The sequence below is a fragment of the Erpetoichthys calabaricus genome, chromosome 9, assembly GCF_900747795.2.
Source record: "Erpetoichthys calabaricus chromosome 9, fErpCal1.3, whole genome shotgun sequence".
Classification (NCBI taxonomy): Eukaryota; Metazoa; Chordata; class Cladistia; order Polypteriformes; family Polypteridae; genus Erpetoichthys; species Erpetoichthys calabaricus.
The window spans coordinates 164,418,623-164,445,877 of NC_041402.2; the positions used below are offsets into that span (position 1 = coordinate 164,418,623).

A 27,255-nucleotide genomic window follows, 5' to 3' on the forward strand; every position below is an offset into this window, starting at 1 on the left:
CGGGATAATGACCATGGCATTGCTGCAAAGAAGGTCTTTGGTAACAAGACACAGAATGGTGGCTACGCTGGAGGTTATGATGGCAATGCCAATGGTTATACCAATGGGTACACAACCAATGGACAAGCAAACTATTGTCTTACAAACCAAGCCATGCAGTATGGTAACCAAAACTTTCAAAATGCACAGTTTACACCTAATGGGCAGGCAGAAATGGAAAATGGCATGAGCCATCAACAGATTCAGGCTTGGCCAGATTTGTGGCAGATGAAATTTAATGTCAGTAAATGTAAAATATTACACATAGGAAGTAAAAATGATAGGTTTGAATACACAATGGACGGTCGGAAAAATTGAGACTACACCTTATAAGAAGGATTTAGGAGTCGTAGTGGACTCTAAACTATCGACTTCCAGACTGTGTTCAGAAGCCATTAAGAAGGCAAACAGAATGTTAGGTTATATAGCAAGGTGTGTGGAGTACAAGTCCAAGGAGGTTATGCTCAACCTTTATAATGCACTGGTGAGGCCTCATCTGGAATACTGTGTGCAGTTTTGGTCTCCAGACTACAAAAAGGACATAGCAGCACTAGAAAAAGTCCAGAGAAGAACAACTAGGCTGATCCCAGGGCTACAGGGGTTGAATTATGAAGAAAGATAAAAAGAGCTGAGCCTATACAGTTTAAGCAAAATAAGATTAAGAGGAGACGTGATTGAAGTGTTTAAAATTATGAAGGGAATTATTCCAGTGGATCGAGACTGTTATTTTAAAATGAGTTCATCAAGAACATGGGGACACAGTTGGAAACTTGTTAAGGGTAAATTTCGCACAAACATTAGGAAGTTTTTCTTTACACAAAGAACAATAGACACTTGGAATAAGCTACCAAGTAGTGTGGTAGACAGTAAGACTTTAGGGACTTTCAAAACTCGACTTGATGTTTTTTTAGAAGAATTAAGTGGATAGTACTGGCAAGCTTTGTTGGACTGAATGGCCTGTTTTCATCTAGACTGTTCTAATGTTTCCTTTTACTCCACAGAAACCTCCCCAGTTGCCACAACAAATGCTGAATTGAAACCATAGCTCCAGCATATTCCCAACAAATTTACCCTTTTTTTTTTTTTTTTGGGATGCGAGGTCCAATCTTATCTAGAATTGTACCACATTTTTGTACAACGGTCAGACTTATTTAACACGTCAGAAGTAAACTTAAACAGACTGCAGTGCAGCAGTACACATGGTACACTTTTTTCTTACTATTTAATTTGTTACTTTAAATTTTTTTATCTTAAGGGTTTTTTGTACTGTAAAATTTCATTTAAAGTGTAAATGTTGAAAGTGGTATGTCAAATCTTATTGGAAGGCACTGCATGGCCTGATCAATAAAGGAACAAAAGAAAAAAAAAATCAGAAATTAGGTTTTGTGTGAATAACTGGGTTATTGAAGCGCATGTAAATATGCTAAGTGAAGAGATGTGCTGCAGAACAACATCTCTTGAAGATGCCGTAAAGACTGTCCGTCCTTTGACGTTGATGACAGAAGACAATATTGCCACTGTAAAGAGGATTGTAATGACTGGAGAGTGATGGTGCATGACATAGTAAACATGATGGAGAGTTAGTTGAGCATATTGTTCATGAGCCTGTAAACACCAGCAAGGTCTAGCTATGCACATTGATTACCCAGAATGTTGAACCCTGGAATGAAGTGTCTCTGCAGTCAATGTTTCAAAGAGAATCTCGAGCTATTGAATTCAGGCTGGGAGAAATTTAGGTAGAGTTTTTATAAATTGAAAATGGATGGGTGGTTAAAAAAATGTTTCTGTGCTGAGTACCCTGAAATTCCCCAGATTGGTTAAGAGAGATGTAAAATGCTGCCTTTCATTTTCAACAGAAATTTTGAAATTTTGTCAATGAAAGATTCTTCCATCCATCCATCCATTTTCTAACCCGCTGAATCCGAACACAGGGTCACTGGGGTCTGCTGGAGCCAATCCCAGCCAACACAGGGCACAAGGCAGGAAACAATCCCGGGCAGGGTGCCAACCCACCGCAGGACACACACAAACACACCCACACACCAAGCACACACCAGGGCCAATTTAGAATCGCCAATCCACCTAACCTACATATCTTTGGACTGTGGGAGGAAACCGGAGCGCCCGGAGGAAACCCACGCAGACACGGGGAGAACATGCAAACTCCACGAAGGGAGGACCCGGGAAGTGAACCCAGGTCTCCTAACTGCGAGGCAGTAACGCTACCACTGCACCACCGTGAAGCCTGAAAGATTCTTAATATATTTTTCTTAAATGTAAAAATGTTGGTGAGATTGTGTGAGAATTGTCCTGACCTTAATTGCGCTCTGCTCATTGACTTAATGGCACCAGCCTGTGCTTCAACACAATTTATCTATTGCTGTCTCCTGTAACAGTAAGTCCATTCCAATGAATTTCTTTAGCACTCATGCTAAAGAAGGCACAGAAAAAATAGATATGGATATAACTATATTACACATGTGCACACAACATACTTATAGATAAAACCTGACTAGAGCTGTTGATTATCTGTGTGTTTTGTAATCATTTGTATATAAATATGAGTAATACAATATTTATTATAAACTGTTACTGTCCCTTATCTATTCTGTTTCTCCTCTGGTGCCACTGCCCTCCTTCGAGGTTGCTTTCCTACCTATTGAAAAGTCATCTTGGACAAAAGAGCATTGGCAACATCAGATGGAAAGCTTCTGTCATCGGATTGGACAGCCAGCACAGGCTCCACTCCTGAATGCCCAGGACGGGGTATCCGGTTAGTTGGCCAAGGTCTCCAGGTCTGTGACTGTGTTTGACTTTCTCTTTTACACTTTTAATCTCCTCTGTTGTCAACTGGCCATAGTTCATCAGTTAATTAATGGACAGATATTGTTGGTATCCATTTATGTTAAATCAGTTTCTGCCTTGTTTCTCCATGTATTTTAACAAATCTGTATTTCTATGAGTATTCATTCTGATTTTAGTAATTAGTATGATGTATACTTGCATTTTAACTGAGACTTGTTTACAGTTTGTTCTCAGTGAAGAATGCTATACAAAAATACATTGTAATGTAATACACAGCAATAGTTGCATGCTGTATTATCACATTGTTACCCCTGAAGTGTCCACTCACATTTATCTGGATAAGCAGCCCCTATTAGCTCTGTTTAATTTCTACTGTTTCATTTTCAAATCTGTGGTCAGAACTTTATAAAAAAAATACATACTTTCAAAAGTGCTGACATCTTTTTTCTAGGTGGTGAGGCTGTGATCTTCTGATCCACTGAAGAAGATCAGAGGAACAACACAGGAGTTGTATAAAGGATTTTTAGAGGAATACTAGGGGGCTCTGCCCCCTGCTCCCTTTGCTCGCCAACCCCTGGTCTTGGGTAACCCGAAATACATTTGAAAGAGATTACTGTCTGTCTTGGTAATTGTTACATATGTATCATGTCCACTGTCACGATATCTGTAGGTCTATGTAATATATGTAAATGAGAATAGAAGTGTAAGTGTTATGTTTTGCAAGTATAGAATGTCTTTGAGTTTGCGCAGATCTATGTATGAGATATATTGGAGTGTAAAGGTGTAGATGACGTACATAGGATATCTTTATACACAACATTTGTAGTAAAGATGGCGTGTTGTCCTTGAATGAGTATTCCTTGGTATGGAGTTATTATAATCTTAAAATCACTTATTTACGTTAGTTGAGCTCTTTCGTTTCTGAGCTGTGGCTCCTTCGCTTGCAGTGTATAGTAGCATGTGCCCTCCGTACTATCTCGGGTGTGACTATGCTGTGTTTTGTGGACGTTTGGGGACTCCGTACTTTCTCTGGTTTGACTGTGGGGTGGGACGCCGAAGCCTCTTCTGTTTGTGTTTTCCATGAGTACATATAGTATTGTATTACTGTAATGTAATTCACATATGCTGTGGAGTCCGGATCTTTGGGGCTTCTGTACTATCTCGGGTTATTGCTTGCGGTGCTTTAGAAGCGTGTTGTAGGCGCCTGCACCTTCCGTACTATGTCGGGTTTGACTATGCTGTGTAGTGTGGACATGTAGGGTTCTGTATACTCTTTTTGTATCTCCGTCAGTCGAGCTCTTTCTTTTTGGAGCCATGCCTGCTTTGCTTGCGGCATTTGAGATGCGCGTTGTAGGTCCTTGCATTCATTGATTTTATCCAGGTAGCTCCGTTAGTCGAGCTGTATCGTTTTGGAGCCGTGACCGTGTCTCCATTAGTTATACGTTGTTTACCGTTAGTAATATGGATATTTGCACTTACTGTTAATACGGAGCGTTTTCTGTGTTTGCACTGTTAGTAATGCATCACTGTAATGTGATTCACATATGCTGTGTAGTTTGGACGTGTGAGGATGCCGTATGTTTAATACGGAGCGTTCGTTTATTCTTATTACCCCTCTGGTGTCGAGCCTGTGTTTTCTGTGGTTGTACTGTTAATATTGTATTACTGTGATGTGATTCACATATGTTGTGGAGTACGGATATTTGGGGCTTTTGTACCATCTCGGGTTTTTGCTTGCGGTGTTTTAGACGCGCATGGACCATACTGTAATGTGCTTAATATTGTATTACTGTACTGTGATTCACATATGTTGTGGAGTCCGGATCTGTGTGGTTTCTGTACTATCTCGTGTTTATGCTTGCGGTGTGTTAGAAGCGTGTGGACCATGCTGTGTAGTGTGGACGTTTAGTTCAGAAGCGTGTTGTAGGCGCCTGCGCCTTTCGTACTTTCCCACGCCTTCCGTACTATCTTTGTGGACCTGTGGGGCCTCCGTAGCCTCTTCCATTTGACTCTGGGGTGCAGTGCACAACAGAAGAACAAATTAAACATACAAGACCATTCTGAGACAGAAAAAGACAAGAGAGAAAGACAGAGAGAATTAAAAGTAGACATAAAGCTCTGGCTGTAAAAAGCCTGAAGAATAATAATACAAAAAGACTGAAAGGGTGTTAAGCGACCACTAAGGAGATGAACTACACATGGGAGTTTTGACCAAGGCCATGTTTGAGTACATGGAAGAGTGCAGCAATTGTGCCTGCAGCAAAATACAGTTTGTTGTGCATGGAGAATCATTAAACAAAAAGTCAGGTGCCTTTGGGTGTCCTTCATCTTCCTTGACAATGATTGAGATAAAGCAGACTGTGTAATATTTTGTGAGCTAATTAGCTGTGACCTTTGTCACATGTGTGTTACTTGCTAGACTGTTTAAGGGCTCAGGTGATGGCAATTCTTCCCCAATCCTGGGGGTGGAGCTGTGCAGACTGGAAGATTGACAGCTGTCCTCCAACAACATCATTTCTGGTGCCTTTCCACTTGAACCCGTCTCTTTCTGCTTGGCTGCCATATAACTGGAAGACCCGCCATCTTGTGCAGTCAGTAGAAGACTCTGTACTGAGGAGACTTGATTTTGTATTTTCACGTGCTTTATTTTAATTTAAATCAATTTCAGTTATACAGGGTCTGCCCACAGGTGTCCCAACACTCTGACTGTCTCTGTTTATCTTATTACAACTTGTTAAAATTAATAGTTTTCACTGAGCACCATTTTATTTCTACTATATTTCAATTGTTTTCTAAGATGGAGTTGGTGCTGAAATGAAGTTGTCATCCCAGTGTCAGTGAGTGTGTGTGCAAGGCTGCCCTGTGATGGACTGATGCACTATCTAAGGTTGGTTTAAAAATTACTTTCATTGCTACTGGGAAAGACACTGCAACCCCTATTGTTATGGCATGGTCAAAAATAGATTGATGAATGTTCTGTGCATTTGTTTTGTACATTGAACTCACACCTGGTGGTGAACAATGACAGTGCATCATTAGTGGTAAAGGACTTTAATTATTACATATAGAGGAAAAAAGCTAGAGGTTACACACGTGATGAAAGCTATACAGCCATTCACTATTTTCATATATTTATTAATTATATATACACTACCTACATGTGGTCTTTGGGACAAAAAACAACCTGAAGACTCCCTAGACGTTTTACTATATTTGTGAACTTGGAGAGGCATCAGCTTCCTTAAGATTTACCCAGGGCAGAGGACGTGGACCCACCTGTGCTTGCTGCCCCACTGGCCTTCGTAAGATGTCACTGGCGATACCATGTCTTAGCTGTATCTCTGGCATATGAATACTGTTAAGCTTTGTCTCGAGAAAATACCTCCAGATAAACAATGTTTTTAGTGAAAACCTCAAGCCTTGCCCTCTGTTGCTGAGGCGTTTCACTTGCACGTTGTTGAGCCGCGGTGTTTGCTTCCTTTCGACGCTGTGTCTCTTCATCTGTGTCATTAGCATGACATCGTTGTTGCGCGGCAGCGTTTGCTGCACACCGGTCTTTCATAGTGAGAAGTGAGGTGTATGCCAGTGCCATCCAGTGGCTGTGGCTGAGTGTGAGCAGAGCGGACTACTCTATACTCACACAGGTCTTTCATTTATATATGTCTAATTGTATATTTATAATTGTTCATGAGCAATGTATGGTTTCGAGAAAGCAAGACAGAATCAAGAATAGTTGGAGGTACTTTGAAAAACTGTTGAATAAAGAAAATCCAAGGGCAGTATTTGGGGATGGAGTCCCAAATGAAGGGTTAGTACCAAGAATGAAGAGGGAGGAAGTAAAGGAGGCACTGAAAAGAAAGAAGAATGTCAAGACAACAGGATCAAATGAAAACCCAGCAGACCTGTGGAAGAGTTTAGGAGAAGAGGGAGTAGATGTGTTGTAGGATCTAATGTAGAAGATCTATGAACAGGAGGGAATACCAAAGGAGTGGAGGAACAGTGCGATTGTACCCATTTATAAAGAGAAGGGAAATATTCAGGAATGTGGAAACTATAGAGGGATAAAGCTGAAATTTGGGAAAGGTTATAGAGAGAAGGCTTAGGGAAGAGACCACCATAGGTGAGGAACAATTTGGTTTTATGCTAGGGATAGGAACAACTGATGTAGTCTTTGTATTGAGACAGCTCATAGAAAAGCACCGAGAAAAACAGAAAGGTTTGCATTCGGTATTTATGGATTCGGAGAAGGCTTTTGATAGAGTGCCATGTCAAAGAGGTCTGGAGGTGTATGAGAGAGAAAGGAGAACTGGAGAAGTGTGTGAGGAAGATATGAATGAAGGAGTGAGGACTCGGGTTTGGGTAACAGAGCACTGGTTAAGGGTGTGTTGAGTCATGGGATAAAAGGCCAGTATCCATGGTGCAGGCCTTTTGCTTATATCATTGTGTTGTGTAGCATCAGAAAAGCGGAAGTGGAAAGGAAATTGGAAGAACAGAGAAGGGCTTTGGAAGACTCAGGATTGAAGATAAATTGGAGGAAGAATATATGAGATGTAATGATAATCAGGAGGCTTGACTGGTGAGGAGGTGCAGAACTGAGCTATTTGGGGAATGTTGATCAAGCACATTGACATTCATCTGTATCATTAGTACAACGTTGTTGTTGCACAGTGGCATTTGCTACACACAGGTCTTTTGTGGCAAGCACTGAAAAAATTTTAAAGGGCATGCATGTGCCATCTAGCGGCTGTGGTTGAGTGTGAGCAGAGCAGACTGCTCCATACACACACACACACACACACACAGGTCTTTGTTTATATATTTCTAATCCAGTACATATACATTCAAATTTTGTAGTTAAGCTCCAGCCCCCACAACCTTGAACTAGATCAAGTGGGTTTAATAATGGATGGATAGATTGAGAATGAAATTACATAAAAATCCAATACAATGTGCAATTTTAATTAACAAAGTGCAAACATTCAGATCTAAGAAGAAAGAGATCTTCTCTTTTCTCCCAAGACATGCCACAACAGTTTCTGAAACCTCGATTTCTAATTTCCTCTCTGGGCAAAACATTCAAGCTGCGTAGTAGTTAGAGCTGACACTACACTTAACTCCAGCCCATGCTCACTCTGGATATCTCTTACCTATGGTTAGAAATCCTTCATGGCAACTCCTGGAGCAGGTGACAGAGAGGATATGAAGGATGTCAGTAGTTAGAGGAGTCCACAGACCATCATCCATTAAATAGGGAAAAGTTATCATCCCCCTGGATACCTATACAAGAAGCAGAAGAAAACTGGTCAGATCAACAATGTAATGCAACTGATGAAGTTATGCAATGTTAGGGGGGTAGAGAGAGGCCGCCTGACATCAACCAAATGGAGGTGTGTTAGAGATTCTATAGTAGGAATGCAGTGCAAGAAAGGACTACATGTTGTTGACTGAGCTCTGCTGAAAGGGTGTAGACAGCTACTGGACAAAGTCAGCCTTTGAGGGTATATGTATACATCTGTAGTCTCAAAACAATAGCAGGAGTCATCTATATTATGATCTCAGCCAGCATGGTATCTTAGCTGCTGGAATTTGTGTAGGCACTTGAGCATTGAGATGAGTTTATAAAACAAGGAAATATGAGGAATATAATATGGTTTGAAAGCTGGATTTGTGTAACACTGCCTTCTGAAAATAAGGTGCTGAGGTGGTTTGTACTCCCTTCATGAATCCAGTTTTCTGGGTTCAAATCATGTGCTTGCCTGTTGTCTGTGTGGAGTCTGAATTTTCTCCTCATGTCTGTATGCATTTTTCCTCTGGCTGTTCTGGTTGTCCTTTTTTTTTTTTTTTTTTTTAAAAGAACATTTGAACAGTTTAGACAACAACAGGCCATTCAGCCCAACAAAGCTTGTCAGTTCTATCCACATAATTCTACTAAACATCCAATCTAGTTTTGAAAGTCTCTAAAGACCTACTGTCTACCTCACTTCTTGGTAACATATTCCATGTGCCTTTGTGAAGAAAAACTTCTTAATGTTTGTACAAAATTTACCCTTAACAAGTTTCCAACTGTGTCCCCATGTTCTTGAGGAACTCATTTTAAACTAACATTCACAATTCACTGTAATCCACTGTTACACTTCAGTCTTGTCTCCTCTTGAACGTTTTGCTTAAACTGTAAAGGCTTAGCTCTTTTAATCTTTCTTCATAATTCATCCCCTGTAGCCCTGAAATCAGCCTATTTGTTCTTCTCTGGACTTTTTCCAGTACTTCTATGTCCTTTTTGTAGCCTGTAGACCAAAACTGCACCCAGTACTCCAGATGAGGCCTCACCAGTGTGTTATAAAGTTTGAGCAGAACCTCCTTGGACTTGTGCTCTACACACGGTGCTATATAACCTAACATTCTGGAGTCACATCCCTGGAGCTATATAACACAGGTATAGTCAAACTAACTTCATTGCAACCAAGCTGCCCTATTTGTATACTGTGGGTTGTGATTTATTGAATTATTTTTTCATAATACGTTATATGAGTAAACCTTATTTGACTTGCACTCTTATAACCTAACACTCTGTTAGTCTTCTTAATGGCTTCTAAACACCGTCTGGCATTTGATAGTATTGAGACCACTATGACTCTGAAATCCTTCTCATAAGGTGTACTTGCAGTTTTCAAACCTCCTACTGTGTATTCAAACCTAACATTTTTTCTTTCTATATGTAACACTTTACATTTCCTTTCCTTAAATTTAATCAGCAACAAATCTGCCCAAGCCTTGTATGCTCTACAAGTCCCTCTGTAATGATTCAGTAGGTTTGAGATTATCTGCAAATCCACCTATCTTGGTATCATCTGCAAAGTTAACCAGCTTGTTACTTATATTCCTATCCCATTCATTTATAGAGAGTGTCCCAAAATTCACGCAAGATTTGAATTTGGCGCCATTTGTGCGGTAAAGTGTTGCCAATGAAAAAAAAAAGACAGCGTGACAGCTCACAGTTCAGGGTTATTAGAAATGGAGCGCTACACAAAAGAACAACGCGTTTTCATTGTTGAGCAATATTTTAAAAATAATGAAGGTTTGGCAGCTACAGTTCGTAATTTTCATACAAAATACTGTATGGTCGGAATAGTGATTTAATCTTCATCAACTGTGAAGAGGTTAATTAAAAAATTCAGGGAGACTGGATCAATTAGTGATCTTAGACACTCTGGCCGTCCTTCAACAAGTCGTTCAACACAAAACATCGAAGCAGTTCGTGAGAGTGCTGCTGAGAGTCCAGGAACATCAGTTTGGCACCGTGGTCAAGAATTGAACATTTCCAGAAGCTCTCTACAGTGTATTCTCATGAAAGATTTGCATCTTCATGCTTACAAAGTTCAATTGAGTCAAGAACTGAAGCCTACTGACCACGCACAGCGAAAAGAGTTTGTTGAATGGATTTTGGAACAACAACAAGTGAATGTCGATTTTTCGAACAAAATCATCTTCAGCGATGAGGCTCATTTTCATCTTGATGGCTTCGTTAATCGTAAAAATTGTTGCATTTGGGGTTCAGAAAATCCATGAGTGATTGTTTGAAGTCTAAGGTTTATGCCATCAAGCCCACGACCACCCACGCCTTAAAGGAGGGAATTGAGCGCTGTAGCAACGAAATTCAGCCACATTTATGTAAAACGGTCATGGAAAATTTCGAAAAAAGAGTGCGTATGTGCCAGCAAAGCTGTGGAGGCCATTTACCCGATATGCTATTCCATATACTGTATACTTTATGAATCAATTAAAAATTTACAATTTTTAATTAAAAACCTGTGTTCTCTATCAAAATTACTTCTTGCGTGAATTTTGGGACACCCTCCTCTATATATTATATACTGTAAATAGCAGTGGCCCTGGCACTGACTCCTATGGGACACCACTCTAAATATCAGTCAATTCAGATGAGGTTCCTCGCACCATAACCCTCTGCTTCAGGTGTCTGAGGCAATTTTGCACTCATCTGCATACAACACCCTAACTCCCACTTCTTTTAGTTTGATGCCCACATCTCATGTGGCACCTCATCAAATAATTTCTGAAAGTCAAGATAAATAATATCACATGCTCCACTTGGATCCTATCATTTTGTTGCTTCCTATAAGAATTCCAGCATGTTGGTAAAACATGACATCCCTCATCTGAAGCCATGCTGACTGTTCAGTAAAACTCCTGTTCTTGCCATGTGTTGCTCACTTATCCTTAATAATTCTTTCCATTAATTTACCTGTTATTGGGTCCTCTTGCACTCTTTAAGATGTCACATTAATTGACAATTCTAAGCTGACCCTGTGTGGATACATGTGCAAATGACAAGCTGCTTGGGAGGTAGAAGGGAGGACCTACCCAGTAATAGACTAATGGGCACATAAAGTGGTCACCGTGTGCATACACAGCATATACACATTTATGTGTGTGTGTGTGTGTCTGTTTGTGCCTTGTCCAGGGCTGTAACCTATATCGTGTTCCATGCTGCAACCCTAAACTTGGATTAAGTGAGTTTAGAGAATGGATGAATGGGAAGTGGGACGCATGTGTGTGTAGAGATATGCTTGCACACGAATACACACATATCTCAATGTACATGTAAAATGTTTTTTTCCCCTTAAAAGTCATTAAAAGTCAAAAACACACATGGGAACCAAATTGAGTCTCCAACAAGAGTTCCTGTGATCCATTGAAATTAATGCCTGATTAACAGGATAAACCTGGAAACAGGTTCATTTGAGATTAAAGGAGTTGGATTTTAATTATCTCTCCAGGCATAACTTCCTGGGATTCTTTGCATTTAATAGGCATAATTAGATCTATGATAATGAAGTACTGGAGATAATTACTTTGGCTGTCTGAAAAACGAAGTGACTTTCGTTAGACATTTATAATGATGAAGCCCACATTTAGCATACAACATGCAGTGGTAAGGAAGCTGATATGGAACCTGGGGTACTAGAATGGAGAGGGGCATATATTTTCGTTTGCATATACTGAATCATAAATTAATAGAAAGAAGGAAAAAAAAACAACAAAAAACATTTAAATGTTTATCTTAATAACAGAGTTCACCTAGTGGGGCAGCTCACTGGACCTCACTTGTGTAATACATGGCAGTAACTGAATGGGGTGGCACTCAGAATGAAGGAAATCATGCTCCTTCCATCATGCCATGCCTACTGGCAGATCTGTTGTGTTCTTATTTGTCATTTTACTAATTGCTTCGACATTAAAAAAGAATCAGCTAACACTTCAGGAAGGCTGGAGGAACACTTAAGAAAATGATGTTGGCCAACAGAGACGTTTTAAATGAAATAAACAAACAAGGGGGCAGTACAGTGATTAATATGACTGCCTCTGAAACTAGCATTATGGGTTCAAATTCTGCACTTGATTGCTGTCTGTCTGGTGATATATGTTCTCCCTGTGAATTTTTCTCTAGCTGCTGTGGTTTTCCTCTCACATCCCAAAGACATTCACCTTAGGCTGTTTTGTAACTCTAAATATGGGTTGTGAAGATAATAATAATAATAATAATTACATTTATATAGCACTTTTCTCACTACTCAGAGCACTTTAGTGCCTGGAGATCCACTTCAACCACAACTAATGTGCAGCATCCACCAGGATGATACAATGGCAGACATTTTGTGCCACTACTCACATTAGCTTGCTAGGTGGTGAAAGTGTGAGAGATAGTTAGCCAGTTTGAGACAGGCTCCCCAAACAACCAACGCAGGCTTTGGATAAAAGTGCAGTAAGAAAGAGGATTTTATTTATGTGAAACACTTCTCCCAAGTGTTTCCCACAGCACCAAAACAGTACAGACAAAGCAATCTGTACACCAAGTAGCACACAGCAACTCTTGGGCTTCTTCTTTCTCTTCAGCACTTCTGTCTTTCTCTGCTTTTTCCATTCCTCCTGGCAACTTTTGTCGTCCTTCCTTCTAACTCTGGATCCCAGAGCAGTGGCAGGCAGGTCCTTTTAAGTGATCCCTGGATGTACTTCTGGTTTCCCAGAGGCTTGGTACTTCTGGGTAAGTGGGAGCCCTGTGAAGTAGGGCTCGCTAGTCCCTGCAGCACCCCGCTGGTGGCATCCATGGAATCCATCAGGGCTGAGTCAAAGAACTCCAATTCCCATAGTACCCTGTGGGAATCCATGGCACCACCACAACCCAAGAGGTCTGCCACCTGTTGGTAAGGGGAAGATAATGTCCTGTATATGCCATCTCCCCCAGTTCTCCTAGGCTGAGGGCATCCCAGCCAGGCATGGCTTGCAGCCATCCATCACATGGGCCAGAATAACAAGGCTGTTGCAGGCAATTTAGCCAGGGCATTGGAATATGCCCTGGTCTTTACAAATGATAACTAGGAATCTTTTATGATCACAGAGAGTCAGGACTTCGATTGTACGTGTCATATGAAGGACGGCAGCATTTTTACAACAGCGTCCTTGTTACTGCGCTGGGGCATTGGAATCCACATTCAGACCACAGGTGCCACCCTGCTGGCCTTGCTAACACCTCTTCCTGCAGAAACTTAAGCTTTTCGGGGTTGGTCTCCCATCCAAGTACTGGCCAGGCCTGAACATGCTTAGCTTCAGGTGGATGACCTCTTCTGAAGTGCATGTTATATGGCTGTTGTGTGCATGAAGGGCATCTGCTTTAGACTGGTGCCTCATCTAAGGCTGGTTCCTTCCTTTGTTTGATGCTGCAGACCTTATATTGGGTTAAGAAGGCTATTGGATGACAGGTTATTAAACAATAATATGCATAAATATAACTGGATGGTGTGTAGGTGACTATGTGTTTGCAAATATTTGGACTGTGATGGACTTTCCATGGCTTATGCCATATTGTTGGTCTGGATCCTTGTGACCCTGTAACAATAGTTTGCTCAGAAAATGGGTAACAAAAAAGAAGCGAAAACCATAAAGAGGGTCCAGAAAGAATGAGTACTTATAAAAGTGCTCTGCAACAGACTAGTATCTTGTCCAGGTTTTACAAAGTTTTCTTATCAGGCTCCTGATCTTTGAGACCAAGGAATGAATACGTTGGCTTGGTAAATGGAAGGATAACTTCATCAGATTCTGAATATAAAAAAAATTAAGAAAAATTTATATTCAGTGCTGGTTGTAGGGGGTTGTCATGTACACAGACTGCCCTGGACCACCAGCAAAAGATTCTTTGCATGAAGAGGAACCTTCTAAAATATATGTGAAGTTTACCCTTAAGCAGTTTCCAGTTGTGTCTCCATGTTATTAGATGTCATTTTAAATAACAGCTTATTTCCTTCATAGTTTTCAGCACTCCATTCATGTCACTTCTTAATCTTTAATTGCTAAACAAGTTCAGCTTCTACCGACTTCTCTCTTTCTCTTGCGCTGCTATGTCTGTTTGTAATATGGAGACCAAAACTGTACACTGTACTCCAGATGAGGACTTACTAGTGTGTTACGTGGCTTAAGCGTAACCTCCCTTGTCTTGCACTGACACTTTGGACTAAATAGCCTAACTTCCTAATAGCTAACGTTCACGGTCACTTTGGTACACTGTTTGGATGTAGACAGTTAACAGTCCACTACAAGCCTTGGTCCGTTTCATAAGGCTTACCTTTTTTTAAGGTTCAAAATCCCACAATTGCGCATTTACAACATTGAAAATCTAAATTCAGGTGACACCTTTTGTAATGACTCGACTGATGCTAGATAATCCTTGTTTCGACCTAGTTTGGTATCTGCAAGTTAGAACATTAGAACATTAGAGCAATCTGGATGAGAACAGGCCATTCAGTCCAACAAAGCTCGCCATTCCTGTCCACTTATTCCTTCCAAAAAATCATCAAGTCGAGTTTTGAAAGTCCCTAAAGTCCTACTGTCTACCACACTACTTGGTAGCTTATTCCAAGTGTCTATCGTTCTTTGTGTAAAGAAAAACTTCCTAATGTTTGTGCGAAATTTACCCTTAGTAAGTTTCCAACTGTGTCCCCATGTTCCTGATGAACTCATTTTAAAATAACAGTCTCGATCCACTGTACTAATTCCCTTCATAATTTCAAACCCTTCAATCATGTCACCTCTTAATCTTCTTTTGCTTAAACTGTAAAGGTTCAGCTCTTTTAATCTTTCCTCATAATTCAACCCCTGTAGCCCTGGAATCAGCCTAGTCGCTCTTCTCTGGACCTTTTCTAATGCTGCTATGTCCTTTTTGTAGCCTAAATGTCCTTTTGTAGCCTTGTAGTTGAACAAGTTTGCTATTTATATCATTATCAAGATCATTTATGTATGCTAAAAAGACCTTGTGTTACTCTCACAGACTAGGGAAATTAAATATTTTTACGTTAAGTAGTTTCATTAGATAAATAAATAATCTACTGGACTGATGTCAGTGAGTGTGGATTACCATAAAGTCCAGGATCTGCTCTTATATCTCACCTGTTCCACATTCTACTCATTTTGTTACCAGGCTGGTCTTGAGCTTCCTGTGTCAAAGCAAGTGGGTCCAGAAAATGGACGGCCAGATAAACTCTCATAATAAACAAATGTGGCAGCTGGTCTCCTCACTCATTAAAGACAGATTTCTATGTACATTTAAAAACAGATGTTAAATAGCACCAGCCACTGTGGAAGTCACATCCATGCCAAACTGGGAGATGAAGGTGCTAAAGATACTGCAGTTCTGTCTTACACACACAACACACACACACACACATTCATGAAGATAGAAAAACTGATTTTTTTCTAAGCATAAGAATAACCACATTTTTGCCAACAAGGTCAATTAAATATCTTAAGATTTATACAACTAAGACAAAGGATTTCTTTTCTTTATTTTATTTCTAATCCCTGCTCTTCGAAATGGCTTTTCTAGGCTTATAAAACTGAAGCCTTCTTGTCATAACAATAGCTTTTTGCTTAAAATAGAAAATGATTTACTCTACTGTATATGAATGCTCATGAAGGACAGCTACAGGAATCTCACTAATTTGGCAGTGCGGCTTAGGATCTGACCTTGAGTTCCTGGTGAACGTGTCTACTCTTTCTCACTAAGGAACGTGCTTATCTGCTTTGGATCTACTATGAAGAATTAACTGTCAAAAGCACATGGCTGTAGTGGTTATCACTGCTGCCTCACAATTCCAGAAGATTGGGGTCAAATACCAACCCAGTCACTGCCTACTGTTTGTGGAACTTGCACTTCTACTCTAGTTTTTGTGGATTTTCCTTCTGGTTTTTCAACTTTACATACCCCATCACAAAGATGTGAAGGGTAGACTGACTGACGTCTCTTGAAATCGGTCGGGTGAGAATGAGTACGAATCTGCCTTGTGAAGGACTGATATCCTTTGGCTTTTTCCAGTATTTGATTCAGTCCTATGACTCTCAGCTGGATTCAATGAGTTTAAAGATGGAAGGATGTACAGTGCTATGTAAAAGTTTGGGCACCCCTGATTAAAAGTACTGTATCAGTTTAAAGCTTATTAAGCTTCTGAGGCAGCAACTTCATTTTAACATATTTTATACCTTACGGAAACAGCAACATTTCAGTAGTGAAATATTTTTTATTGGATCAACAGAACCAATTTAATGTGCACTTAAACAAAAATAGGCAGGTGCATAAATTTGGGTGCCCCAAAGGAATAATCCCATCAATTTCATCCTCCATTTGCTGAAATAACAGCCTGTAGATGCCTCCTATAGTCACTGACAAGTTCCTGAATTCTGGCTGGTGGTATTTTGGACCATTATTCCATTCAAAATGCTTCCAGTTCAGTCAAGTTTGATGGCTTCCGAGCGTGGACAGCCTGCTTCAAATCAATCCGTACATTTTCAATGATGTTCAGATCTGGGTACTGGGATGGCCATTCTAGAACATTGTACTTGTGCCTCTGCATGAATTCCTTGGTAGATTTTGAATGGTGCTTTGGATCATTGTCGTGCTGAAACATCCAACCCCAGTGTAACTTCAACTTTGTGACTGACTCTTGAACATTCTTGTCAAGAATCTGCTGATAATTGGAGGCATTTATGTGGCCCTCAACTTTAACAAGGTTTCCAGTACCTGTGCTAGCTGCATAGCCCTATAACATGATGGACCCTCCACCAAGTTGTACAGTAGGCTGCAAGTTCTTCTCCTGGAATGCTGTGTATTTTTTTCACTTTGCATAGCGCCTCTGGTTGAGATCAGATAACTTTACCTTAGTCTCATCTGTCCATAGGATTTTTTCCAAAATGTTTCTGCCTTGTCCAGATGTGCTTTTGCTTACCTTATGTGACTCTTTTAGTGGTGAGTACTCAGAAACACCCCCTTGTCTACATTTCTCTGGTAGAAAAATGGCATATTGCTATGAAGACAGAGCAAATTATCATGCAACCTCAGAGGAGTGCCCAAACTTTTACATAAGACTGTATATATAGTGTATGATATTGTAGGTGGCATGGTGCCACAGTGGCTGCTGTCTCACAGACCTGCACATCTAGACTCAGTTCTTGGTCTGGTTAGTGTCTATGGTGGGTTTTCTTTGTATAACAAGTGCCCCGTGCTAGACTGTGCTAGACTGATATCCCATCCAGGGAACAGTCTTCCCTATGTTAGATCATGTTAGAGATTTGAGCCTATACAGGCAAATAAAACGCCAAAAAATGAAGAGAACCAGTAAAACATTCCTTATATTACCATTTAATGACTGTTCACAGGGAGGTCATTGCCTTGTTTATTTTTTGCTTACTGTAAACTGAATTAGTTCTAATTAAAGGCCATGTCACAGTACACAACTTCTCCAGCGATATTTAGTCATAGCCTTCATTTACATAATCTTAGAGAGTCGAAAATTTTTGATGGCGTGTTCCCTTGAAATCGGTCGATTAATGTGACATGCCCAGTGACTCACTTCAAATAGTCTGCAACTTGCTCCACTTAAATTAAAACAGGTTTGACTTTGACTTTGAACTTCATGTTCATGACGGCTGACAACCAATGAATACTTATTTATATAGTACAGTGATAAGGAAGAAGGAATACGGGTGCTTTGGACATCCCAAACAGAACAGAAGCTTGACTGTCCTGTGTTTTACGTACCACAACAAAACGAAAAAAGAAAAAAGGGCCACCACCCACCATAGCTGTTAATCTTTTATACAGCTCCAGCTCCGTCAGCACGCTATTAGCTGTCACAAAAAGGGCTGAGCACATCTGGGCTGGAAGGGCGGCGCACAGTCAGTAAAGCAATTTGCAGTTGTTTAAACAGGCAAGGTCCGGTGACTAGTCTGACATATCCCACGATTAGAAATAGCGTAATGTGACATCGGCTTAAGTCAAAGATTGTAAACCTCACATCACTGTGCAATATAATATGTCCTGTAACCCTGGGCGACCCCTCTCAAGCATTTGGGCATTGTGCCCATTCAACTCATTGGTAGAAGCATGGCTCATCTTTCTCAGAGATTAAGGTGTACAGACATCTTGGTTTCACTGGACAGTCCCAATTTCAGGCTATGCATCCGGGTTTGAAAGACCAGGCGGCTTGTGTTTTCCAGGACAGTCGAGTTTTTATGCATTGTATTCTATTTTATGCCCAGCATTCCAGAATTGAACGAAATGCTCTCCTGTTTGTTCTGTTTTGTTGGGGGAAATGCTAAAGGACAATCAGACTTCAGTTTTATGTGCATTTTTAAAGGTGCACAATATTCTATGGGGGGAACCCTCACCCTCTCCAGGGTCTTCAATTTTATTTGCATCTAGCACAATTGCTGGATTATAAGTTGTGTCCTGGTTTTGGTTTTGGTCACACCACTAGAGGTGATACACAAATTTAAGTGCGAGTGCTTGGGAGACAGCGTAAAGGCTCTGCTGATGGTAAGTACCCTCCGCACCAGGGGTTGGCGCTGTTGTCGAATGCCTTCTCTCTTCTACTGTCTGCAGAATGGAAGACTGACAGCCATTCCACTGCTGACGTCACTTCTGTTATCCAGCCTCCTGGACCAGCCCCTTCCTGCCGAGTGACTGTATAATCCAGGGTCCGGCCATCTTGTTCTCAGTTTTGTTCTGAACCCGCAAGTTGCACTTTTGTTTTATACGGGGATCACCAAATTGGTGCCCAACTCTGTCGCTTTGTTGTGTCTCCTTCTTACAACAAACATTTGGATTCAGATGCTAGCTTTGGATCACACAAGCCTGCCTGCATGTCACATCACTTGCTTGAACCCATTCAAGAAAGCAAATCAAACGATTTTTTCTTGTTTTTAATGCCTATGCTCTGAGATGTGATTTTGCTTCTACACTATTCTGACAAAGAAAGAGTTAAACGTAGACTCCTGTCAAAGACAGAGGAGCTGAGCTGCCTGCAAGCCGCTCAAGTGCCTATTTTATCAAGAGTGCTTGAAGATATTTAAACAAATCTGGAGGAAGGAGACTAAAAAGTGGTAAGCACGGCACTTCGGCACTGCTCATCGCTTGTCTGCTCAGTCTATTTTGAATTACAAACCAATTATTAAAGACACATTTATTTTAAAGTATTAGTAATTAATCAGCAGTCCCCTCGAATTTCATTGCGACCAGTTCCATTCAAGGTATTTAGTTTACCAGGGAGTGAAAAATAATATAGAGAGTTGGACATAAAGTGCAAGGAGCAAACGATGCCCCTTTGAGCAATAAATGTTGCTGGCCTCCGGGGAACAGGATGCCCGGGACTCAGTTTGCAGTTAGAAGCCCAATAAGCAGTTTCTGTGTCACATGATGGTACAGAGGGGACTCGGTTCATCTTTACTTAATTCAGCTCTTTCCACAGTGAGCACGATCATGCAAGGCAAGCAAGGCTGCAATTCAGAGCAACACAGTGTGGTGCTGAGGTGTCACCCACTGCACTCGGGTCCCAATCCAGGTGGTTTGTCGTGTGGTGGGTATGTCAACTCTCTTTGAACATGCAGCATCCAAACATGGGTACAATTTGTTTGCTGACAAGCATGAATATAGCACATGATTACTGCTGAGGCTGCTTGCTTGGGAAACCTTGAAATAGCTGACATCGACCCTGGTGACCCTGGCAATATTTACTAATCATTACCAAACAGTCAGTATGGTGGCCTAAATTGCACAATGAAGACAAAGGAACACTCCACGCAACTCCATAAAATAGTGATTTCAAAGCACAAGCTGGGATGGATACAACAAAATATACAAGTCACTGAACATCCCTAGAAGTCCAGTTATTAAGAAATGGAAAGAGTATGGCACAGCTGTGAATATGACTGAGAAGGCTGTGATTGTGCAAGATCAAGACGACTAAAGGAGGTCACAAAGAGAACTATGAGAACTCCGAAGGAGTTGCAAGCTAAAGTGGATGGTGTTGAACAGACTGTGCAGACAGAGTGCTTCACCAGTTGCAGCTTTATTGGAGAGTGGCAAAGAAAAAGCCACTGGAAGCACAGGCCTGGAGGAAAAGCTGATGCAGTCTGCAAGAAACTTGCACCTTGGAAGAAGATTTGTTTTCTAGCAAGACAACAACTCCAAGCATAAAGCCAAAGTCACACAGGAATGGTTTAAAAATAACAATGTCGATGTTCTGGAGTGGCCGGGTCAGAGTCCACACCTCAATCCAATTAAGAATTTCTGGCTGGACCTGAAAAAGTCTGTTCGCTCATGACCTTCGTGCAACCTGATGATGTCCAAATGTGCCAAACTAACAGAGAGAGACCAGTGCACACAGACTCAAGGCTGGAATTGCTGCCAAATGGGCATCAACTAAACACTGACCGAATATTTATACCATCACATATTTTGTGGTTTATATTTATATTTATCAGTGACAGACTGGCAGCCTATCAAGGGATCATTCCTGCCTTGTGCCTGATGCTTGCTAGGATACACTCCATTGTTCCCACAGCCCTGCTCTGGATATAAACAGGTTTGGGAAATGGCTGGGTGGATGGACATTTGTAATTTATTTAGACCACTTTGCATAGATCTGTTTTCACACCAGGGCGGCACGGTGGCGCAGTGGTAGTGCTGCTGCCTCGCAGTTAGGAGACCCGGGTTTGCTTCCCGGGTCCACCCTGCGTGGAGTTTGCATGTTCTCCCCGTGTCTGCGTGGGTTTCCTCCGGGCGCTCCGGTTTCCTCCCACAGTCCAAAGACATGCAGGTTAGGTGGATTGGTGATTCTAAATTGGCCCTAGTGTGTGCTTGGTGTGTGGGTGTGTTTGTGTGTGTCCTGCGGTGGGTTGGCGCCCTGCCCGGGATTGGTTCCCTGCCTTGTGCCCTGTTTTGGCTGGGATTGGCTCCAGCAGACCCCCGTGACCCTGTGTTCGGATTCAGCGGGTTGGAATATGGATGGATGGATGTTTTCACACCGACATTATTGAGTCTTTTTCTGTTAATCAGTATTAAAAAAAAACAAATTAAATCCAATTTTGTACCACCATAAAATGTGAAAACTATCAAGTAGGTGAATACTGTATGTGTTATAGGCACTAAACTTACCTGAAAGCAGCTTCCTTATGGGTGGAAGGAAGCTGGAGCAGGTGGGATATACTGACCTATGGTGTACAAGAAGGAGCCTCTTTGTGTGAACAGAAGCTTCAATGCTCAGGTGTCTTCATGAAATATGGGACTTCAACACTTTTACAAAAAACACTAACTCAATTTAATTACCTGAAGCAATAAAAAGAACACCTTGTTTTTGATCAAGGAAGGCATTGGAAGGGTTTGTCCTTTATTCATGAGCACCTGCTCTCAGTGTTACTAATTTAATTAGCAGCAGATGAGGCAATAACAACAGCAGAGGTAGCCTTTGCTCGCCAAGCCCCGTCTCCCAAAAGGTCCCAGTAATTAGTTGAATCTCTAGTGCTTTTCAAACAGCTTGTGATGCTTGAAAGTCGGTGTGAAAAAAAAAGAAGCTAATCAAGTGAGCGCTGTGCTTGTGGCAGATACCCAGTCTCTCAGGAGTCTCTTAGATGCACCGAACTCCTCGTCTTCATTTCTTACCACCTTCTTGTTGGTTCTATTTACATAATTGCAAAAGGGGACAAAATATGAGAAAAGGTAGCTGCAAAGTTTCTTGCTATGTGTGTCACAAAAACGGAGCAATGGATTTAGGGACTTTATTTAAATAAAGTTAATAGGAGACTCAACAAGATTTTACAAATGTTTGGAGAAATGGAGCCCACAGGTTATGCTGGGATGAATGGCCTGGTTTTGTCAAAACATTTGTTAAACTCTCGCAATGTGATAGAGGATGGTAGTGATGACAAAGTGACCTGCAACACCCTGAAATGGAAAGTAGCCTTAGATACACATGACTGCACTGCACTACAATGGTTGCATGATGGTAACCAGCACTGTGCCCTTGACTGTCCTGGGACAAAGTGCAGATTGTCATTGACCAAAAGGGAAGGCAGAACCTTTTTGTTAAACTGTTACACCTTTTCCTATCTGTGCAACCTGGGTTGCCAGTTTGTATGTAGCCTATAGGGCAAGAGTGAAAGGTTTATTTTTGATCTACCTGCCAGTCATCACTGGTTATCTTAAAAGAGAATGTGTTATGGACTGGGAGTCCCAAACACTAAAGAGTTCTAAAGCATGTACAGTAATCCCTCCTCCATCGCGGGGGTTGCATTCCAGAGCCACCCGCAAAATAAGAAAATCCGCGAAGTAGAAACCATATGTTTATATGGTTATTTTTATATTGTCATGCTTGGGTCACAGATTTGCGCAGAAACACAGGAGGTTGTAGAGAGACAGGAACGTTATTCAAACACTGCAAACAAACATTTGTCTCTTTTTCAAAAGTTTAAACTGTGCTCCATGACAAGACAGAGATGACAGTTCTGTCTCACAATTAAAAGAATGCAAACATATCTTCCTCTTCAAAGGAGCAAACAAATCAATAGGGCTGTTTGCTTTTAAGTATGCGAAGCACCGCGGCACAAAGCTGTTGAAGGCGGCAGCTCACACCCCCTCCGTCAGGAGCAGAGAGAGAGAGAGACAGATAAAAAAATCAATACGTGCCCTTCGTGCTTTTAAGTATGCGAAGCACCGTGCAGCATGTCACTTCACGAAGCAGCTGCACAGAAGGTAGCCAACGTGAAGATAATCTTTCAGCATTTTTAGACGAGCGTCCGTATCGTCTAGGTGTGCGAACAGTCCCCCTGCTCAATCCCCCTACGTCAGGATCAGAGAAAGTCAGCGCGAGAGAGAGAGAGAGAAAAGTAAGTTGGGTAGCTTCTCAGCCATCTGCCAATAGCGTCCCTTGTATGAAATCAACTGGGCAAACCAACTGAGGAAGCGTGTACCAGAAATTAAAAGACCCATTGTCCGCAGAAATCCGCGAACCAGCAAAAAATCCGCGATATATATTTAAATATGCTTACATATAAAATCCGCGATAGAGTGAAGCCGCGAAAGGCGAAGCGCGATATAGCGAGGGATCACTGTAGTCCCCAAACACTCCCAATAATGCTGACTACATGGGGATATCACCGTCAAACCTTGGCTAGTAATATGGGCAAGCACTGAATGTTTATAAAAACAAAAGATTTATTCTTCACAAACAGCATTCCAAACACAATGAAGCTCAGTGGAGCACAAAGGCAAAAGGAAACAGCCTGAAACAAAAGCAGTCCAAGTCAAACAAAGTCCCAATGCAGTATCCAAACAGAGTGGTCAAAAAAACAGCAAGAGGGGCACAATTAACTCACCAACTCCCGAGCGCATTCTCAACGAATAACCACGAATTGTGGAAGACCAGTCCAGATTTATAGGGCAGAGGGCAGTTCCTGTCAGTAAGTGGCAGGTGTCCCCGCCTCTTGGGGGACCACACACAATACACACATGGAACATAACAAAGGCAGTTTATATACATGGACAAAAAAAAAAAAGAATCGAAAATAAACAAAAGAGACAATAAAGCCCTGGCTGAGACATCACAGTGTGCATCAGATTTACTGTTTAGTTTTACTGTTTTTGTAGTGGTTACTATTTGTGTACTTTATAACAACTGCCTTTTTTGTACTAGTTTTAGACAGATAGATAGATAGATTCACATTGGTGAGTCATTTGCGTAACTCACTTTGTAATTCATTGAAGCATAAGGCAAATCCTTCTAATGGTACAATACGCAATGTATTAATGGAAATGGGTAATTACAGAGACACGCAGTCAACAGCACTGCCAAAAGAGCATACTTCATTTCTGAAAACAAATCATCAAGTAATAAATTTGTGTCATTCATTGGGTTTTTGAAGCCAAAGTAGTGTTCTTTAGTATAACAACTAAAATGTGATTAACAAAATGAAAGCACATATTTGAATGGTATCAGAGTAAATGGGATGCATTCTCCAGTTAGGTGTAATTACTGAAGTCAGAGCCAGTCCTGTTCCATGGCTAAGACATAAGCAATAAGAAAATCTAATCACTTATGTGAGGCACCTTGAAAACAACAGGACAAAGGTAGTTTTACAGGAATTCTGAAATAATGGATTTGATAAGAAATAGCAAATTGTTGAGCATCTTACTGAAAAAGACTTTTTTATCTTATCATTTGTTGTTAATATTCTTAAACCTTTACTTTTTAAGGAACATAGCCCTATGTGTGTTTTGTTCTTCATCATTGCGACAAAGATATACATTTTTTGTCATTTCGTTTTTTAAATGTGAGTCATGTCACCTTTTTGGAATTTAGGCATTTTGTTGGTGAGTTGCTAGGATGCATTGCACTGTTACCAAGGAAAGCCCCCAGATGGCAGTATGTGTTACGCCACAAAGCCTCCACTATAAATCTCATTGCAACACTATGGCTTTGCATCCGAGATTACGGATTTAATTCTTGGGCAGTGTTAGTATTAAGTCATAATGTTCGATATTCTGTGTAAAGGCTCATAACTTTCCACTTCTTGACTCAGGTCATTGTCTTAGTGAGTTGGTTCTGCTGATATTCAAATAATGCATCCTGGCAATTTTAGTTTGGACTTTGCTTACAGTTTACGCCTCTAGATTTCATTTTGACAGAAATACCTCGGTATTCTGGAAGACTATTTTTTTTCCAGTTTCTTGAAAATGTGCACATCTCCGGTCTGTCTTTAACAACATCTTTGCAGTTGCTCCAAGTCCACTGTGTCAGCAATCAGTTCCAATTGGACAGAACTTTATTTGTACCCAGAAGTAAATTTGACTTACGTGTTGCCTTATGTTAGTACTTTTATGCCAGTTCTAGTTATTTAGGGCTCCCAGGTTTTGCCTTGACTGAATCAGCAATTACCAGAGAGACCTTTTTAAGACACCTGCTGCCACAACCACTTTGCTGTGGCATTAGCTTGTGCAAGTTGAGGTGTTCTTCAGCTTCCTTTGTGTGTCTCTCCTTTCTGTATATTTAGGCAGTCTATTCAATATTTCTTCTTTGGATTATTTGTAAATTTTGACTTTTGGCTTTGGATTGTTGGCTTTGAAGTTTGGATATGTTGTCCTTTGCTTAGCAACTAAGTTAGCTGCAGTTTCTTAAATTTGTCAAGACTTTTCTTTTTTTTCTTTTTTTTTTTGTTTTTCATTATTGAATCTTGAACTTTCAAATTTTAATTTTGTATTTTTAGAAATGAATTTGAATATGAAGTGTTTTGAATTGCTTTTGGCCTTCCTGTCTGGGGTAAGTGAACAATGTAGAATTTCTTGTATATCATATCAAATCAAAAGATGGCTCAGTTTCACATATTTAGACTCTTTTGCATTTGGGTAACATTTACAGGGTGGGAGACACGGCCCACAGTGCACTTTGTCAATCTCACATTTCTTCTTTAACTATTGGGATTTTTCTAAACTCTTTTGGGACTCCCCACAACGGGAAGACACACTAAAGAACGTCTCAAAGTGCGATCACCACGTCTGTGTAAGACTGTTTATCCATTGCTGGGGCAACTGCAGGCTCACAGCACTACAGCGGCTTGCCACCAAAGCAAATCCGAGCCGATTGCGGTCATAAGTGTCTGTCAATGCAAGGAACATTATAAATGCAGGGAACAGTATTATTTGGCCATGACCCTGCCTGATTGCTGTGTCTGTATATAGGAGAGACTGGTAGATTCCGCTACAATAAATAACCATGCTGTTCCTGTTTCAAGCTGAATAAAGCTGGTTTTGCTAAAGTACTGGGACTCAGCCTCATGTTCTGGGGTGCAAGACAGGGACTCACATGTCACTATATAAACATTCAGCTTTGGAGTTTCCTCATTGCTGTTGACTCTTTACAGAGTCTACATTGACTGTGGCACAGAGATGATGCCCAAAGATGTCACAAAACATTGCATCCTGCTTCCTTCTATTGTCTTGGTTAGGTTGAGAGAACAAGACTTGTTTGGGTGTCTAGTGTCTGAAATATAGATAACATGGTCAATCTGGCAAAGATGAACATTCATGGACTCGGGCCTTCATTAGTATCAGTACTCCCACTTGACGTGAAGGATAGTCATTAACGGTGCGTCTGTAGGAGTTTGAGGAGCCTCCTCTATGCAGTCCAAACTTCTGACCAGGTCATTAACAAAAGCTTAAATTCAGTTTTCACTCCTAAATTGGGTAAACGAATTTTAGAGCAAATCATACTATTTTATTCATATTGACCAGCTGGGACATATGACTTTCAAGATTTGTAAAGTGTTCCTCGTTTTCAAAAATATGAATGTGAATCTCTCAATATTTATACTCTAAATGTATGTGATTGTACAGATCCAAATCTATCTGCACAAGCTCGGTCCCCTTTTCTTCCTTTCACATGTCTGCAGAGTGCTACTTCATTTCCACTCTCAGCATTTAAGCCCTCCAATGCCAAAGTCTTTTTCTATGCCTCGGGACCCTCCTGAAATGCTTGAAACTCCTTCCAACCACCCTAAATGTTAAATGGTGCGACTCAAACCACCTACACTGAACACCAGCAAAACCAAGAAGCTGGTGGTGGATTTTAGGAGGCCCAGGCCCCTCATGGACCCCGTGATTATCAGAGGTGACTGCGTGCAGAGGGTGCAGACCCATAAATACCTGGGAGTGTAGCTGGATGATAAATTGGACTGGACTGCCAATATTGATGCTCAGTGTAAGAAAGGACAGAGCTGACTATACTTCCTTAGAAGGCTGGCATCCTTCAACATCTGCAATAAGATGCTGCAGATGTTCTATCAGACGGTTGTGGTGAGCGCCCTCTTCTTCGCGGAGGTGTGCTAGGGAGGCAGCATAAAGAAGAGGGATGCCTCATGCCTGGACAAACTGGTGAGGAAGGCAGGCTCTATTGTAGGCATGGAGCTGGACAGTTTGACATCTGTGGCAGAGTGACGGGCGCTGAGCAGGCTCCTGTCAATCATGGAGAATCCACTGCATCCACTGAACAGTATCATCTCCAGACAGAAGAGCAGCTTCAG

The 27,255-nt window shown here is 41.1% G+C and overlaps 1 protein-coding gene across 3 annotated transcripts in view; it reads right to left on the reverse strand.

The window, feature by feature from the left end:
- Positions 1-27,255, reverse strand: part of b3gat1b (beta-1,3-glucuronyltransferase 1 (glucuronosyltransferase P) b) — a 226,906-nt gene that overhangs the window by 90,001 nt on the left and 109,650 nt on the right. For all 3 annotated transcript variants that reach the window (XM_028810370.2, XM_028810369.2, XM_051931493.1), the window contains one exon: positions 7,992-8,121. The gene's annotated coding sequence lies outside the window, so the exon portion shown is untranslated. The remainder of the gene's footprint in view (positions 1-7,991; positions 8,122-27,255) is intronic.